Source organism: Myodes glareolus, chromosome 3 (genome assembly GCF_982192425.1).
Source record: "Myodes glareolus chromosome 3, mMyoGla1.1, whole genome shotgun sequence".
Classification (NCBI taxonomy): Eukaryota; Metazoa; Chordata; class Mammalia; order Rodentia; family Cricetidae; genus Myodes; species Myodes glareolus.
This window is the reverse complement of record NC_142028.1, coordinates 44,074,510-44,094,965: the sequence shown is the minus strand read 5'-3', so window position 1 is coordinate 44,094,965 and position 20,456 is coordinate 44,074,510.

Here is a 20,456-nt window from a genome sequence, read left to right as displayed (position 1 = left end):
CAATGCCCTTATCTGTACTTTTATAGGTATTCTTCTTTCCATTTGGTAGGATTATCAATTAAAAATAGAGCAGATTCAAGTTTACATCCCTCTAGCACACTATGCCTGAAATACATACTCTTCCAGTATCTTCAAATTATATGGTACTGACAAAAACTGACTGTAGTTAATACATGTGAGTTAAAACTATTGACAAAACAAGGCATGAGGCATAAGGCATATGACATGAAAAGTTCAGTCACTAAGAAAACAAAAGTCAACAAATGCTGATAAAGGACACAGACAAAACTGGGGAGAAAGTAATGGAGATGAAGCTGTATAATTTCTGAGTATCTACCTGAAGGACTCTAAGTCAGCACATCAAAGAGGTGTTTGGACATTAGTCTTTACTGTATAAGTATTGATGGAATCAATAGAAAGTGGTGGAACCAACCTAGGTATTCAGCAATGGAAAAATTGATAAAGAAATGTGATATATGTATAAAGGTACCATGGTTTTATATATCATATTATATAGAGAGGAATATATCTAATATAAATTTTTATCCATCAGTAATGATGAAATCAGATCATTTGTAGGAAAATGAAAGAAAAAGGAGATAATCATAGTAAATGAAGTCAATCTAGAAGGAAAATATTGCATATTTTCTCTCATTTGTCAGACCTATACTTTAAACAGATAAATTAAATCATATTTTTACATATGATATGAAAGTAGAATTTAAATAGTCTAGGGAAACAGTGGGACTAACAGGAGGAGAGAGGTAAGTAAGTAAGGGGAGGGTAAAGGGATATGGCAAGAATTATGCTCTAAGTAAATTATTTGCAAGAAAATGTCCTTATGCAATGCAGTACCATATACAGTAAAAACTTGGACAGAACAATAGAAAATAGTGAAACAGCAATTACCCCAAAGAAAAAAGTCAGTGAGAAGAAATTCATTGCTTATATTTTTAAAATAGTGATATAAAAGTTTTGTTTAAGCAAAATAAATTCCAGAGAGAGAGAATATGAATAATTAATACATTCAATTATATCATGTGATTAGGCATATATTACTATGATAGACCAGGCATGAGCCAAATAACCTTTTGGCCAGACCTACCTACCACCTGGAGTGTGGAAAAGCACCCAGGGGAAATTACCAAATGAGACTATAATGGGGTACTGAACAACCACACCAACAATGACTGCCAGTTCTATCATCCCTCCCTAGGAAGTAGTGCCACCAGGCAGAAAGAACACAGAATTCAGCACACAGGTTCATCACATTGCACATGCTATTACTACTTGGTCACATAAACTGGAGCTAGTAATGATCACTTGGAACCTGTGTCCTCTCATCCTGCTGATGGATATAGTTGTTTGCTTTATTCCCCCATACCGAATTCGTTATAAAAATTAAGTGAAACAAAACTGCCCTTGTAAATGAACGTGTCAGTTTAGTGGCAGAGGTGTATGAAATGCTCAGCATACAATTGCTGCTATTACGATGATGGTGACAATCGTTAGCACTGCTATTACCATTACCACTGCCAGCCATTTGTTTCTTTTATTTGAAGCCAAAGGCACCGCACTCTTTTACCTCCATGAGAAACCTAGCATTCATAATTATTTTACTATAGCTTTTGTTTGGAAAGAGATATTTGTTTATAAAGTGGTCATCCATCTTTCTTTCAATTTTCATTTATAATAGAATGTTTCTTCTGCCTACCATAATTTTACCTTTTGTTAGTCTTATTCCTTGATTTTTGAGGAACAAAAATGACACACAGAGAGAGCCATGAAACAGTAAATTGAAAACAGAATGGGGAAAGCCAGAGGAGCAGAAAAGATGAGAGCCTGGCAGTCTGAATTCGGAAAAAGCATAACTAAAGATCTAGAAAGGAAAAGTAATTCTAAGCAATGAAATAGAAGAAGGGAAAAGAATGAAGGAAGGAAGAAATGGAAGGCTTCATCAAGAACTGTTAATATATGTAGCTTACATGCATCTAATTCATTTATATTCCCATTTATAATTTTCCACACACTGAGTATTTACTCCACTCCTCCTTAAAAATAAAAAGGTTATCTTTTGCTGTAAGATATATACATATATTATGGATATAATTAATATATAGAAAAATGTGATTTGAAATGGGGTTATTAAAATCCTATATTTATCTGTATTATTTGTGCTTTTTGAATATGTATGAAAACCTATATTCTGGTAAGAAAGTGAAAATCATGATCTTATATAATCACTGTCCTTTAATGAAGCATCCTACCATAGGGTCTAGTTACCAGGGAAGAAGTGACAAAGCCATGTCTACCTTAGAGGAAAAATGGCTTTGTTGCCTCCTATAATCCAGTACTTGCTGGATGCAAACATCTCATCTCCATTCTGATTAATATGACCAAGAACTAATGGAGCTGGAATTAGGTCAACAAGAAGACCAAATAGCCCCCAAATTACTGTATTATTGATATTCCTAAAATTCTTTAAGGTATGTGTGATATAACACATGCTAGAGTCTTCTAACTCAAAATAAATAATGGGAAATATACTGAATAATGAAACTGACAAGCCCCAGCTTGCTCCCAGGACATCTGTGCTGTGGGAAAATGGTCTCCTACCCTTTAAAGATTTGTTACTTGTATTGGTTTAATAAAAAGCTGATTGGTCAGTGACAAGGTCAGAAGTATAGGCAGGGCAAACAGAATAGGAAGATTATGAAAAGAGGAAAGGCTCAGTCTGTAGTCATCACTCAGACATAGAGGAAGCAAGATGAGAATGCCTCATTGGTAAAAGGTACCATGCCATGTAGCTAACACAGACAAGAATTATGGGTTAATGTGAGGTTATAAGAGTTATTTACAAGGCTGAGCTAATAGACCAATCAGTTTATAAATAATGTAAGCCTCTGTGTGTTTCCTTGGAACTGAATGGCTGTAGGACCAGTCAAGACAGAAGCCTCTGTTAAGAAATGATACCAACGCAGACAACTCCATCCATGTGAAACCTCAAAAGAACACAGAGAACAGAGTTAAACACTGCTTCTTGGTAGCAGCATTTTCTCAGGTGAACTTTGTTTGCTAGAGGCAAACACATCTCATTTAAGAGAGGCTTCCTGACTCAGCTTTAGCTGAAAACGCCTTGCAGCTCTTTTAAGAGACTCCACCACCAAACACTTAAATGGTGTTTATGAATAGCCAACTGCATGCTTTTTAGTGGTGGCAGGGACCATGAAACCCCATAGAGTTCTGGCAATAAACATGTCTCCTGCCAGTACCTCTGCCATAAAACTAGACTCTCAGAAAGCCAAGGAATAAGGTGAATCCTGCCGTCAAAGAGATGGCTTTAATCCTAGCCATATTTATAGGAAAGATAAATTTAGATGAAGAAACCTCTAAACAGTTTACAGTTCACAGTAGGCTTGGGAGAGGAAAGAAAAAGGATAAAGTTCTTAAAAGCAAAAAAAGTAGTTGGGTTTGTGGTATACACCTTTAATCCCAGCACTTGGGAGGCAGAGGCAGGTAGATCTCTGTGAGTTCAAGGACAGCCTGGTCTACAGAGTGAGTTCCAGGACAGACAAAGATATACAGAGAAATGCTGTCTCAAAAACCAAAACATTAAAAATAAAAGAAATAGAGTTTAAAATAAAGCCATGTAAAGATGGAAAATACAGAGAATCTGGATACTTTATGTTATTGTGTTGTCTTTGAATGGTTTGATGCCTGAGGAAGGAACCGAAGACATTTGATGACAAATGCTTCTGGATTAATATATATATTAATATACTACTTATATTAATATACAATTGGTTATTGATTAACCAATATATTTTGAAAATGCTTTGACTTCAAAATTTAAGTCAAAAGATATCTTACTTTGGGGAAGTGGTTTTGCTTTTATTTCCACAGAAAATGAGAGACTGTGGATTCATACCAGGTTAAGAAAAAAAATCAGGTTTGATCAAGAAAGACTCCCTTAAAAATAGGAGTGAATGGCCCAGATGAGTTTCCTTCGAGTTATACTTTCAAAAAAGCCTCAAGACTGCTGGCTGAGATGATCAAGCCTCACAGAATATTCCAGTCAGGACTTGACTATAATCCTAAAGTTTCTTTCTTTTTTTCTTTTCTTTCTTTCTTTCTTTCTTTCTTTCTTTCTTTCTTTCTTTCTTTCTTTCTTCCTTTCTTTCTTTTTTTCTTTATTAAAAATTTCCACCTCCTCCCTGCCTCCCTTTTCCCTCCCCCTCCCCACCTCCCCTTCCCTCTCTAGTCCTAAGAGCAGTCAGGGTTCCTTGCCCCATGGGAAGTCAAAGGTCCTCCCCCCTCCATTTCAGTATATAAAGGTGAGTATCCAAACAAAACAGGCTCCCACAAAGTCAGTACATGCAGTAGAATCAAAACCCAGGGCCACTGTCCTTGGCTTCTCAGTCTGCCCTCATTGACAACCACATTCAGAGTGTCTATTTTGATCACATGTCCAGCTGGCCTTGGTGAGCTCCCATTAGATCAGTCCCACCATCTCAGTGGGTGGATGCACCCCTTGTGGTCCTGACTTCCTTGCTCATGTTCTCCCTCCTTCTGATCCTCATTTGGACCTTGGGAGCTCAGTCCAGTGCTCCAATGTGGGTCTCTATCTCTGTCTCCATCCATCGCCAGATGAAGGTTCTATGGTGATATGCAAGATATTCATCAGTGTGGCTATGGGACAAGGCCAGTTCAGGCACCCACTCCTCTGCTGCCCCATAAGATTGTCAGTGATTCCAATCAGCAGGAAGTAGTCTAGAAAATTACACCCACATTTCCTCCCAAAATGGATTATGGATGTTTATTTTTGTTTAGAGTGTTGTTACAAGTTGTTATGGATAACGATCAGGAAAAAAGTTAAACAAAAAGGGAAGTGTTGTGGGACAATGGTCTTGTATCCTGTAAGTATTTGTCACTTGTATTGGTTTAATAAAATGCTGATTGGCCAGTAACCAGGCAGGAAGTATAGGTGGGGTGTTTGAAATAGAAGAATTTTGGGAAGAAGAAAGTCTCAGTCTACAGTTGTCATCCAGATAAAGAAGAAGCAAGATGAGATTGCCACATTGATTAAAGGTACCAAGACATGTGGTTAACATAGACAAGAATTATGGGTTAATGTAAGGTATAAGAGATAATAAGAAGCCTTTGCTAATAGACCAAACAGTTTATAAATAATGTAAACCTCTGTGTGTTTCTTTGGGACTGAATGTCTCTGGGACTAGGCAGGACAGAAACCTTTGTCAACACATCTGACTTCTCTTAGAATATTAAAAATGCTTTTTTTGCCTTAAACATAACAGGGAAGGGTTACAAATGCTTCCTAAAGTTTTTCTAAAAGTCATTTTCTAATTCCACTTCCCCAAATGTTATGTTCATATCCCTTCAAGAAGCACAAACAAACATACATTCTTCAGTAAAGCTACTTATGTATTGTCTTAAGATGTGAACAGTCACAGAAAGAGACAGTCCCTCATCATCTCTTTCTTCAGGTTTTGGAAAACAACATTTAACTAACACCAAATAGATAGGTATTTATCTGATTGGCAAAGCTGGTAGGAACTACAACTGGAAGTCAAGAGGTATTTGGCAGGCAATGTGGATCAATATTCAGAGAAAGTTTATCTCCATTTTCTTGTACTAGCTTCAAACTCAGAGTTGGTAGGGTACCACAGGCAGCTGTGTGAGAGCATCAGTCCAGGGGTGGGACTGATATTCTTCTGAAGGCAATGTTCTATCAACATGGAGAAATAAAAAAGCCTGAGCTTCACCAGAAGTGGCAGCTTATTCCTCTTCCTGGCACACATGTGTCTGCCAAATGAAATGTCAATGCAATTCAAATTAACATACAGGATATGTGCTATAAAACATAAAGAACCAATATGTGGAGAGAAGCTTACAGTTTGTATGGTATAAATCTTGCATTTCTACAGGTCAGGAATAGAAATTTGAAAGCACAGAGGCTGCATTCATACACCTAAATAGCTCAGGGATATGAACATGTGAAGCCATGTAGGGACACACACACAAAAGGGACAGCTCAAAATTCAGAAAGCAAATTAAATAGCTTTAGCCACTAAACAAAGGTCACGGAATATTCTTATAATTCTCTCTTGTATTGGTGGATTTCAAACCTCAAATTAGAATTTTATAATTGCCCCATGTTGTCAGTGCCTAATGTTTTCTTGTTTAAGGTAACTATGTCTTTAGTGCTGTTGAATGGAATGCATTCTTATCTACTTCTTTTAGTTCAAATGCCTTAGTAACTCCTCTATCTTTGTATTAGTGGCATTGAATCCTAAGTATAATCAGGCAGAAGTTACCATTGAGAATATATCTGGAGATTCATCGAAGCAAAATAAAGTCCATGGTTCAGTTCCCATCCTTAGTGCTGATGATGTAGCTGACTTGATCAAAGACACTATAATGCTATGGGGTTCTTGAGAGAAGTGATCAACCAGGACACAACACCAGGCTGATGTTGATGTTGTGTTCCATACACAACAAACGTATGGAAGGAAGGGATGGGCAACTGTTTGGAGTGTGGGAGACAATAACAACATAATTTCCATCTCCCAGGTTCATTGAGGCAGTGATACAGACACTTTAGTAGCATCTGCAGTCTACTTTCTCCCCAATGTTCTATGTAAATTCTAAACACTTAAGTTTCCTTAACTTAACAATGTAGCTTTAAGGAGCTTTATGTCCTATATACTGCCAAAACTCAAGGTCAGTGACAGCCCTGACCCCTCCTCGATCATCCAAACCACCCACCTGGGTTTAGTAGTCTGGTTTTCAGGCCACAGTTTTCAAAGGTAAAGGAAGAATTTTTAAAGTAAATTAAAATGAGTATCAATATGGTAGATTTTTTTTTAGATGACATTGTTCTTTAAGCCAGAGAAAGCAATGAGTGTTCTTGTCTCCATTCCAGATGTGACAGAGGATGGGGAATGTTATGCACTAAGAAGGATATTCACAACAACTAAGCCTCCTACCAAAAGATGAGATTGCCTGTTTAAGGAAGGCAGAAAGATGTACTCTACATATAGGATTCCCTACTGAAGCTAAAAGGAATGCAGGTGATGTACCTACCAATTTGGAGATACACTGTGGTTTTTAAGCCTATAGGCCACAGGAACTGCACTAAGAAGGGTCCTTCGTGCTAAACTTGTGGCTAAGGAGCAGACCAACTGGAGCAAACAGGCAGTGAGGTACATGAACTTTGCATCTGGCCAACTGTGTCCTTTACCCATGACATCATCTGCAGAAGAAATGAGTGATCCTAAACAGCGAAGAGACACTCATAGAAGTTTCTCTTTTAGGTTTTAAGAACAAATATATGGCTTAACCTATTTCAGAGGGCAGACTGAAGCTTATTCTGGACTTCCCATGCATCTCAATGAGGCTCCAAGTAAAATTTTGCCACAGGCTATTAGAAGAGAACATTTGCTCACCCACTGGCTACTAGATCTGCAAATCTACCTGTACCTCTAGTAGCAATGACTGATTTCTGACCTTCCCTAAGTTAACTCTTCCTCCCATGATTCCTTCTCTATTCATGATCAGCACTTTACCCATTCTTTTGTTCTGCACCATCAATCCCTATCACCTGATCTTTACTACTATCATAGCAACTTGTTCTAAGTTTCATCTTTCAAATGTCCCTTCAAACAACGCATCATCCCGCTGGCTCTCCCAATGGTTGTACACTCTGTGGTCCCCATGTTGTCACCTTCTCTTGCATATTACAGCCCACTCTAAGCAGGTTTTATGTGTGTCACAGTCACCAGCAGTTTCTTCACTGTTGGATTCAGTGCTCATTTTCCCAGCCCTCCCACCTTGACAACTCAGTATTTGGTGTAATTCTTTCCTTCCTTGCCTTTACTTTTGGGATTCGATAGAGTGTCATCTTCCTTCAACACATGAAGTTCCTTTTCATTCCTAAGCATCAGAACTTCTCCGTCTCTAAGTGGAAAAGTTGGCTTTAAATGCTATATACACAAGGGCCGAGAATTCTAAATTTCATGCCTAGCAGCTACTCTTCCCTGAATCTGGACACAATTCCTGGCCTGCATCTTTGTTACTTGTTGATATGCTCCGAATTTAACTATTGATTGCCATGACCCCCAACCATGTTTCTTCCTTTGGTTTTCCATTTCTGATATGATTCCAGTATTTATCAGTGGCTCAGTTAAAATACTTTGGAATCCTCGTTGGCCCTGTGTTTCTCAATTTTCTTCAGACTTTGAAGGCAGCCCTCTGGTACTGCTTCAGGGGATAACAGTCTTCTCATTATCACTGTAGAAGGAGCCATTATCTCCTTCTTGCACTATGTTGAGTAACTTATAAATGTGTATATTCTTAATATTCCCATGTAACATCTACTTCATATAGCCTGCAGAATGCTATGTTTGAGGACAAAACAGATCCAACACATTCCAATTCAAAACTTTTCGATTAGGAATTGCACAGTGATGCATGACTGTAATCCAAACACTTGGGGAGTGAAGACAGGAGGATTTTGAGTTCAAGACTCCTCAGAGATATATAGTGAGATCCTATGTCAAAACAAATAAAACAGTAAGCAAAAAGTCTCTAGTGGTTTTCCATCATGACTTCTTCAATCCAAACTGAAAATATTTAATCTGAGGCACTATAAAAATCTACTTTCTTAGTACTCTTTAATAATTTTATGATTCTTTGGACATAACAGCCAGGTTTCTGCTTCAGTATTTTTATGTTTACAGAAAGCACAGAAAACAATATTTCCCCATTTTAGGGTTTGCAAGAGACTTGTCTCTAGAGGGGTTCCCAGGTCCAAGGAGAGGTCTCCATATTGTTCCTTGGGCAGCAGGGGAGAGGGTGCCTAAACTGGCCTTGTCCCATAGCCACACTGATGAATATCTTGCATATCACCATAGAACCTTCATCTGTCGTTGGATGGAGATAGAGACAGAGACCCACATTGGAGCACTGGACTGAGCTCCCAAGGTCCAAATGAGGAGCAGAAGGAGGGAGAACATGAGCAAGGGAGTCACGAGGGGTGCGTCCATCCACTGAGACGGTGGGACTGATCTAATGGGAGCTCACCAAGGCCAGTTGGACTGGGACCGATGGAGCATGTGATCAAAATGGACACTCTGAATGGGACTGGCAATAAAGGCTGATTGAGAAGCCAAGGACAATGGCACTGGGTTTTATTCTACTACATGGACTGATTTTGTGGGAGCCTGGTTTTGTTGGATGCTCACCTTTATAGACCTGGATGGAGGGGGGAGGACCTTGGACTTCCCACGGGACAGGGAACCCTGACTGCTCTTAGGAATAGAGAGGGAGGAGTAGGTGAAGAGGGGGAGGGAGAAGGGAGACGGGGAGGAGGTGAAAATTTTTAATAGATAATTTTTAAAAAAAGAAGAAAAAAAGAAAGAAAACAATATAACAATATTCCTTCTCTAGACATGTGTACACCATAACTCATTACCCTTGCTCACTATGAAGGCAAAATCTCTTAACTGTTCTTTGAAAATTTTTTCTAAAACCGATATTAATATTATATTTTCCTATGTGCTACTTTATAGTTAGATACATGTCCTATGCTGCTTATATAATAGTTTATATAATCCTATATTTACATATGTATATAATATTTATTTCTTTTATGAGAATAATAGTCCATGGAAGTTGGGTGGTTGCATCTTTGGCTTGCTAATTTATCTGAATTGCCTAAGGGAATCTCTGAAAGTCAGTGAAGGTATATCATGCATTTGCTAAAAATAAAAATGGTAAATTCCACCTTGGGAGAATTTAATAGCTTGTCCTGGACTACAGTGGTAGGTGAGCACCAACAGTGACATAGCAACAATATTCAGAGCAGTTTCTTCATTACAATTTTTTCAGTCTATGGTGCTTTTAGAGATACTTATTGAGCAGAAAAATATGTTGAGAGAAAAAGTAAACTACATTAGGATTATTCTTGATATTCTGTACAACATAGTTTTAGACTAGAAAATGTTTTCTCAAACTAGTGAACTTAGCCCTTTTGAGGTGTTAGTACCCCTTAATCCCTTATATAGAGATTTTTATGGGTGTGATTTAATCAAAATAAAAGTTGGTTCTGAGTATTACTACACACAAAAAAAAACAATAAATAAAATACTAGCAGTGTATATAACTGTTCAGAATGTATAATATAACTCAGTAGATCAACAAAAAGGTAACAAAATAGTAAAGTTAGCCAATTACATAACTGAATTCCATATAAAGTGTAAATGTTCTATCAATATTTAAAGTTTGCTTAACCTCAGAAGTTACTGGGAAAAGTAAGTTGAAATCACAAGAAACTATTCCATACTTAGAGGTTGACAGGTTGATAATATACATGTTAGTAAAATTGTAGAGCACCTATAATTATCAATGTTGTTACAACCACTTTGAAAACCAATTGTCATTCTGAATTAAAAGTAATTCATTCAAAGTCATTTACTTCAAAATTCTTAAGTATGTGTACATGTAGGATATATTTTATCCTATAAAATGGGTTCATAGGAGGCTATACCTTTTATAAAATGAATGTAAATATATATTCAGGTACATATACCCTTACATATACTATATAAAGTATATCTGACATATATTACAAGGTTATGAGCATTTCTCCCAATAGAACAGTTATTTGGATTTAATTAGTAAAGGTGTCTCACATCTATATGCAATTAAGTCCAATGCTTACATATTCAGCCCTATAATTTCAACTTACTATTCCACACTGTTTTACAAAATTCAAAAATTTTATCTAGATTTAGTTTTGTCCTCCATGACCTTGTTTTTATGAATGGTTTACAACGTAAAATGATTTTCTACTGCTTAAACAGCTACAAAAAGAAACCATTTTAAGAGATGGAAGGATTTATTTTGGGCTACATTAGGATTATTCTTGATATTTTGTACAACATAGTTTTAGACTAGAAAATGCTTTCTCAAAGTAGTGAACTTAGACCTTTTGAGGTGTTTCAGAGAAATCACTCATGGTCAATTCTCTCTGCAGTGGTATTGTAGAGAGCCAGGACCTCATGGAAGCCAGCAAGCCAGAGGACAGGGAAAGGACTGAGGAAATGGACTCTTCAAAGGCACACCTGCAGACAAGTTCTATTTTCTAGTGTCTACCACCTCCTTGTAGTCCAATGACAAATCCATCAATGGATTGATCCATTGTTTGGGTCAGAGCCCCCATGATATGATCATTTTCCTAAAGCCTCACATCTGAATACTGAGTGCATTCAACAGGCATTCAACACATGAGCTTTTCAAGGACATTTCAGGTCCAAACTACAAAAATGACATTATCATTAATGTTTCAGTATATAAAGCTTTTAGCTAATTGATTATGCAACAATAGGTTGCAGACTTCTTCTTCAATCTCTATGTGATTTTTTCAGTATAACCTTTAAAATTTTAATTTTATTTTAATGGATGAAGTATTCCTTCAGCAATTTGAAAAAAATATCTAAATAGCATTTCTCAAAATAGTCATTTTAAATGTGCAAAGTAAGACCCATAGGCTGAAAAAGCAAGTAACTTATCAATATAATGATATATGATTAAAATACCAATCTAGTCCACTCCACCAAGTGTTAGTAATTGTGCCAGACTCACATTCTTTTGAGTACGTTAACTACATTTTAAGTTTTAATAACACATAGTCAATTTCTATTATTTTTCAAATTTTTTTACAACAATTTTCACATTTTTAAAATACAGCTTCCAATAGTGCTCAGCCACAAAAGGGACATCTAAATCACATTGTTCTCAAATTTCAAGGACCATAACAGAAGAGGTAAAAGAAAGCCTGAAACTCTAGGGCTTAAGGAAGATAGGAGAGAAACAGTTCTTCTGAAGGTAACAGGACCTCTCCTGAACTCATAGCAGTAGCATTTGCCTGCACAAGACCTGGATAACATCAAGCCAGTCAACACTCTACCTTAGAGTTATAATGGGCTCACTGACCCCCACAATCGACTGAAGAGCTAATGACAGTTGATGTCTTCCTGGAGAGAAAGAAAGAGATTTAGTTTTTTTATGGGTGTGGACCTGGCAGACAAAACATACACCAGAGGATGTTCTCACAGATAGGGGTATATGGAGAGTAGTTTATAAAAAAAAAAGACAGAAAGTTGGAGAAAGTGTTGGAGAGGAGTTAGTGGAAGAATGGTAGATGAATATGATTTAATTCATCATATGTGAACTTCTCAAATAATAAAATATTACATATATGTATAATAATTTTGATTATTTTTCCAGAACTTACAAGGATAAGGAAGGGAATACAGGTAGAAACAGCTAAAATTAAGAAACATTTGAGGGGTAGTATGGAAACCCAATATAGTAGAAGCTTCATAAATTATATACACATGAAGACAATCTAGCTGAGATCACCAAATAATGGGGAAATACAGCCCCAAGTGGCCATCTCTTATCACCAAATGAAGCTTCAAGTACTGAGATTGGATTACATCTAATTGGGTTGTTGGCCAAAAGAGTCCTATTGGCAATTCCCAAACAACTCAGGCTCTTGCCAAGACTATAAGTCGTTCTCTGTAAACTGGTAACAAAGCCAAATTGCAGAAGACAACAGTTACACAATTCATTGAACATGGAGAAGTTGACCTAGTTTCTACGTGGAGCCTTAAATTCTAAGTTCTAGCATTTTTGCTACAGGAATGTACTCTGTGTACTAACAAAGAAAGAACCCAACCACAAACCTTTTGATATACAATGCTGTACTCCCTGAAACATATGCAAGGGCAATGATGGTACAAAGTCTGTGGGAGTAACTTAGTAATAACTAATTTGACTTAAGGCTCACTCCATGAACTGGAACCATACCAATATTGCCTGAGTGACCAAGAACCTGAGACAGATAACCCAAGGACCTAGGATAAAACCAAATACCACTACTCAAAAAAAAAAGAAGTAAAATGACTCCTAATGACATTCTTCTATACTCAGATCAGTGCCTTAGTCATCCATTATCAGAGAAGCTTTCTCGAACAGCTGCAGACACCCAAGGCTAGAAAATGTGGAGAATGTGAGACTTTGAAACACAGTCCTAAAAGGGCTGTCTCTATAAAATCTTTCCTATGGGGGCCTAGGGAACCCTATGGATGAGGACAAAAAGAGTGTAAGAGCCAGAGAGGATGGAGAACACCAATAAATAAAGAATCTCTAAATCAACATATGATCTCACAGAGACAGAGGTCTCTCACAGAGACCCTGCATGGGTCTGTACTAGATAAGAACCTAGTCCTGAAAGAAGGGGACACATGCTTCATCCCTAACTCAGAAGCTATGTCCAATTGATAACCACTTCCAAATGAAAATTTAGCCTCTGCCTCCCAAGTGCTTGGATTAAAGGTGCCTGCTATCACACCCATCTACTCTCTTTCTTTTTCTCTCTTCTCTTTTTAAAAAGACTCTATCCTTTTTCTTTTCTCTCCCAAGCCTACATATAATTTAAAACACACTGTAAACAATTTAGATGGTTTATTTTTCATCTGAATTTATCTTTACTGTGTATTTCTCTTTTTATGACCATGTGAATCTTAAATTTGCTAAGTGATATGGCTAGGATTAAAGCCGTGGCTTTGACAGCTGAATCCCACCATTCCTTAATTTCTGAGAGTCTAGCTTCATGGTGGAGGTACTGGGAGGAGCCATGTTTATTGCCACAACACTATGGAGTTTTAAGGTCCATTCCTCCACCATGAACCAGGCTGTTGGCTATTCGTAAACACCATTTAAGTGTTTAGTGGTGGAGGCCTCTTAAAAGAGCTGCAAGGTTTTTTCAGCTAAAGCTGAGACTCTCTTAAATGAGGTGTGTTTGCATCTAGCAAACAGAACCCACCTGAAAAAATACTGCTACCAAGAAACAGTGCTTAATTCTGCTCTTTTGTGTCTAGAATTACTTCTCAAGCTCTTTCGAGCTTTAGGTGGATGTAGTTGCCCACATTGGCATCATTTGTTAACAGAGGTTTCTGTCCCACCATGCCCTGCAGCTTTTCAGTCTTAAAGAAACACATAGAGGTCTACATTAATTATAAATTGTTTGGCCTATTATCTCACGTTTTCTTATTAACTAAGTCTTACATATTAAATTAACCCATAATTCTTGTTTGTGCTAGCCACATGGTTTGGCACCTTTTACCAGTGAGGCATTCTCATCATGCTTCCTCTGTGTCTGGATGGTGACTGCAAGCTGAGTCTTTTCTCTTCCCAGAACTCTCCTGTTCTGGTTGCCCAACCTCTACTTCCTGCCCAGCTACTGGCCAAGCAGCATTTTATTAAACCAGTACAAGTGACAAATCTTTACAGGATAAAAGACCATTGTCCCACAGCAATCAATTTTATAGAATTCTAGTCATACACAGAAATTATGGTTTTTTTTGTCTTATAAAGTTACATGACGCAACAGATACTTCTTTTTTTAACTAAAAACATGGTGGTTATTACAACTTTTTCTACAGAATTCTATTTCTTTCTTGATAGTATGGCCTTTTCTTATATTCCTGACATGACTACATAAAATACGGTCCATGAAATCCAATAGTTTGAAAAAATAAGCTCTCAATCTTGTGAAATCCACTTACATCAGGTTTTGACACATTCATGCATGCTGTGATCTGCCAAATATTTATAGTAAATTCACACATTAATTTGAAGAGTTGACATATGTATAATAATGTGATTTCAGAATATGTTCCTCCATCTCAATTTACTCAAGTCTTGCTTAGTACTTTTCAAACTTTATGCTTTTCTTTTAACATGGTCTTTGATCTTTCTTATTAAGTTCATTTTTAGGTCTCTCAAAGCTTTGTTTATTGGGAATTATTTTTTTCACTTAAATTTCTAGCTGGTTATTCCTAACATGAAAGGAAATTACTGTTACTTCTATGGCATTCTTATCAAATGGAACAACTTCACTGAATTCTCCTGACATTTTTAATAACATTTCTTTGGTTAGAAAATATATGATTATATAGTCTATGTGAAATATTTCATTCTACAAATATCTTTCTTCTTAATGCCATGGTAGTCTTAGAAAACTGGACTAGAACTTCTAAAACTGATGTTGAAAATATGGATAACAATTTGACTGAACTTTTCATTATTTTTTTATTTGTTTTTGTTTTTACATATGAATAGATGTCTCCTCTTCCTGCTTTCCTCTGGGTCCCTTCTCCCATTCCCTTCCTCCCTCAACTCCTCCTCCATTGTTTCTCTTCAGATATGGGATGCTTCCCATAGCTATCAGCTGGCCTTAGTATATCAAGTTGCTTGAAACTAGGCATCTTCTCTTCTCTTAAGGATGGATGGATGAGGTAATCTTGGAGGAGGAATCAGTGCCAAAAGCAGGCAACAGCATCTAAGATAGCCCCAGCTTTCACTGTTATGAGTGCTACAAGAAGAACAAGATGCACAGCCATCACTTATACACAGATAGTGTAGGGAAGTATCCTGCAGGCTTGCTGGTTGTCTGTTCAGTCACAGTAAGCCCCTATGAGCCTCAAGGTAGTTGATTCTGTGAGTTTTGTTGTGGTGTCCTTGACCCCACTGGCTCTTACAATTCTACTCCCTCTTCTGAAGGATTCCCTGAGTTCTGTCCAAGGTTTGACAATGGTTCTCTGTTTCTGTCTCCATCAGTTGCTGAATGAATCCCTAATGATATTCTTCTATATGCATATATTACAGCTTAAATTTTTAAAAAATTTTTAGTTATGTGTTTATGGGAGGCAAGCATGTACCCATGAATGCAGTGCCCAAAAAGGCCAGAAGAGGGCATCAGATGTTACGGGCTGTTGTTAGCTTCTTGTTATAGGTCCTGGACCCTAACAAGATCTTCTGCAAGAGCAGATATGTTCTTAACCATTAAATCATCCCTCCAGCCCCCTATTATATTTTTTAATAGTGATTTTATTTTAGTAAAAATAATATACAGTCTTAGTTTTCATTCAATATTCTGTAATGCTTTGCCTATTTTCTTCTACGCTTACCTTTATTTTGAAATAAAAAGGTGTTATATTTTTAATTACCAAACTTTTGATGTTATTTGAACTTCCATGTGATCAACAAGGTACAAGTTTCATTTTCAGGTAACTGAACCAGCAATGATATTCCAGAAAATTATCCACAGATTAAATAATCAAGTCAAGAATACCACTTCTGATCAACCATTCTAGGTCCTCCTTTATTTTTACTTCAGCTAAATTCCAGTTGCCTATTATCTTAAGACAGTTTCTAATCATCACGGCACATCTGCAATAGCATCTAAAAGATTAAACATTAGCTCTTGTATACTTTGAAATGTAACTATCATGATAAGTATCCAGAATTATGCTAGTTTAGTTAAGGGTAGTAGTAGGTTGCTTAATATCCATGACCTCAACTAGCCCCTGATTGTTGACTAGGTTTCTAGTTCTAGACATGACTTCCCTCCTGTTGAATAGCTTTCAGTCTAATTAGATAGTTGTTGGTTACCAACAAAATATGAGAGCCACTATTGTACCCTTAAGGATACTTTGCCATGCTAGTCATTGCTGTGGTTCATAGGTGTCACAGCTGGGTGAGACTATTGGTTACTTTGATCCCTTGAAAGCTTGCATAGTACTTGCCAGTATAGTTCTGACCTCTCATCAAAGAATCTTCTCTTTGCAGTAGATAGAGACTGTTACTGAACAAAATACAGAGAACAATAGATTGTGCAGTACTAAGTTCCAGTTGACACATCTATAACACCTTCACCTAACATTTACAGAAAGTTGAGTATAAAAATTTTAAAAGCCATTAGTTGGTCACTCCCACAATCTCTGTGCCACCTTTATCCCAGTATACCCTATAGAGAAGAAAGACTGTTGGTCAAAGGTTATTTTTCTGGGTTGGTGTCCTAGTCCCTTCATTGGAAGTCTTTCCTGGTCACAGGACATGATAAATTCAGGCTTCATATCTTAAGTTAGTAGGTATCGGAGGAAGCTGCTAGTTAGTTCCCGGCTGCTCAGCCATGAAATAACCACACAGAAACCTTATTATTTAAATCACTGCTTGGCCTATTAGCTCTAGCTTCTTATTGGCTAACTCTTACATATTAATTTAACCCATCTCCATTAATCTGTGTATTACCACATGGAACTGTCTTACTGGCAGATTTCAACATGTCTGACTCTGGCAGTGGCTCCATGGCATCTCTCTAACTCCGCCATTCTTTCTCCCAGCATTGAGCCTAGCTTTCCTTGCCTATCTAAGTTCTTCCTTGTTATAGATCCAAAGCAGTTTTTTATTCATTTATGGTAATCACAGCACACAGAGGGGACTCCCACATCAAGTGGGGTCATCCTTGTAGATTCATGGGAGTTTCAGCCTGAGATCCAGGCCAGGAAAATTAGCCCACCCCTGACACTGTCTTGAATGCCAGGACCCAGAGGTTGGATGACCCCGAGACCTAGAATAGAATCAAACATGACTGGCAAAAAAAGTCAATGTAATGATGCCTAATGCTATTCTGCTATACTCATGTATCTGTGCCTGGCACAATAATCATCAGAGAGTCTTCATCCAGAACTGATAGGAACAGATGTAGAAACCCACAGTTAACCATTAAGCTGAACTTGGGGAATCCTGCTGAAGAGGGGGACGAAGGATTGTACTAGCCAGAAGGGTCAAGGACCCCATAAAAAAACTCATGGAATTAGCTAACCTGAGCTCATAGGAGTTCACAGAGACTGAACCAACAACCAGAGAGTCTGCAGGACACAGATTTAGTCCTTTGGATATATGTGAAAGTTGTGTAGTTTGGTCTTCTTGTCGGATTCCTCTAACAGTGGGAGCAGGAACTGACTCTGAATCATTTACTGGATTTGGAACCTCATTCTTCATATTGGGTTACCCTGTCCAGCCTTACTACAAGGCGAAGTCCTTAGTGTTACTCTAACTTGATATGTCATGTTTTGTGAATATCCATGGGAGGCTTGCCCTTTTCTGAATAGAAATGCAGCAGGAGTGGATAGGGGGGGTGGATCAGAAGGAAGGTGAGAGGGAGGGACTCTAAGAAGTGGAGGAAGGAAAAACTTTGTTCCAGATGTAAGTTAAATGATTCATCAATTAATTATAAAAACCAGAGGCACAGGAAACCATCTGTGAGACTGTCTTTAACAGTGATAAGGAAGCGTCACCCATGCTCTTATATCTGGATAAGTACAGCACCAGTAGACATGCTAACATGGAAGGGGAAATATCACATGGTCCCACCTCTTAAGTAAGAACTATATACAGCTAAGAAGAAACAGTCTTCCCCAGGAAGAAGTCCTCTAATTATTTATCCAATACCCAATCATTAGCCCTGAAATCATATACAAACAAGTTGTGCTGATATATTATGCATATATATGCATATATATCTATGTACATATTTGTACATGTATATTTCTAAATATATATGCACAAAACAATTAAAGAAAAAGAGGCTATGAACTTGACAGAAAGCAAGGGGACAGGAAAGAAATAGGTGGCAGAAAAGGGTAGTGGGAAATGATGTAACTCTATTTTAATTTCAAAAAGGAAAACAGTAACACAAAAAGAAAGAGAAAAATAGAGCAATCAATTTCTTTTAGTCTTTCTTCAGTAAGTGATCTGAAGGTCAAGAGATAGGTTAGGATCAAATTTAGAAATGACTTAAAAAATAAAGTATCAAGAGGCTACAACTTCACAGCACATTTTTATATTATATTAGAAATTATATTTGACCTGATTTACATTTCCATAGTTTATTGATTTTTTTCTTTCTGTATTCATTTAAACTGAATATAGACCTAATATATTGGGCAAGAATCTATTTCTCATAGCTTCACAGATATGGTTCTGTGACAAGATATATTTATCAAAATAAAGGAAATGGGGGAAAACAGGTATAACACTGTAACACTTAAATAAGACTTCTCAAAGTACTGAGTCAAAGCTGATGGAGATACAGTTATTATATCTGTCCTCTGATTCATTTTCAAGCATTCTGAAGTATGATTAATGGTTTTATAAATACTTTTCTCACTTCGTCCACACCAACAAAGGGTTTCAAATTAATTCACTATTTCTGCCTCCTTTTCTAATGGATTGTTGAAATCCATGGCAGCAAATCAATCCACAGCAGAGGCAGGTCTCTGAAATACGAGGCTCTCTTTTCTATAAAGAGCTGAATAGGATTTCAACTTGTGAGTGACACTGTGAGAATTTTGCCAGTCTGTGTTAAACAAAAATAGTGGTGTGGTCATTTCCAGATACTTAATTTCTAATACCAAAGGCACTTTATATGTTTTTCAATTTTTTGTAGGCAAATGATAAGCTCTGGGATATTTTGTAAAGAATTACATACTTCATGGGTTTTAAATAGGCATGTTCTATCACGGAGAAGCAGGCAGAAATAGAGAGCTGGCAGTTGGGGTGGGGAGAACTATTGAGTGCAGACTTTTGGACACAGCATGATTGTTGCATGCATAAATGCACAGTACCTGTGGCTACCCGTACAATGTCTGCACAAGATTAATCCAGTCAAAATTATGACATAAACGGTAGAGGGCCTCCCAAGGCCCCACCCGTGATGGAAAAATTATCAACTGTTGATAGCTCCTAAGGGAAAGAGAGTCACTCATTTGAGGACATGACTGTTGGTAAGTTGGCCATACCCAGTAGACGACCCCACCCCATGCACCAACGAGCAGCATTAACTGAATTCAGGGGATTATTAGCTTAAAAGAAGAGGAGGATATGATGTTTGAAGGAAGATGAAGCAGGGAAATCTGGGAGGAGATGTTGGATGAAGGTAGTGATGAATGGGTATGTCTATGTAAGTGAACGAAATATTCAAAAAATAAATAAAATACTACAAAAATAAGTAGGCATGTTCTTTATTAAAATCTATTTTATCAGGTATCAGAAGAGTTATAGAGGCAACAAACATTGATTGAAATCATCACTATTTCATAGGAGGTAGAAATCCTACTTGCAAACATGAATCAAAGCATCCTACTCGAAAGAGCTGGTTTCTTCAATATATTGAAGGTCTTCAAATATTCAAGGTCTCCCACTCTAACACTCACTATAGAGTTAGATGTCTACAGTTAGCATATCTCCCAGGCTTACTCTGGAAATCAATAGAACAAGAAAATTTACTTCATAAATGCAAATGAATACTATAAGCACTTGAAAAATATAAATGCTCCCTAGTTTTGTGGAACCAACAAACCTAAAGGACAGAGACAATGTTACTTGGAAAGCAAAGATATTTTTAAAGGCTCCAAAAGAAACGAATTTTTGAGGTTCCAAGGCAGAAAATTGGAAAGATCAGAAATTGAAAGGTTATAAGGATGGACAAAGTGATCAGATGCACAAAGAAGAGAGACTTAGAA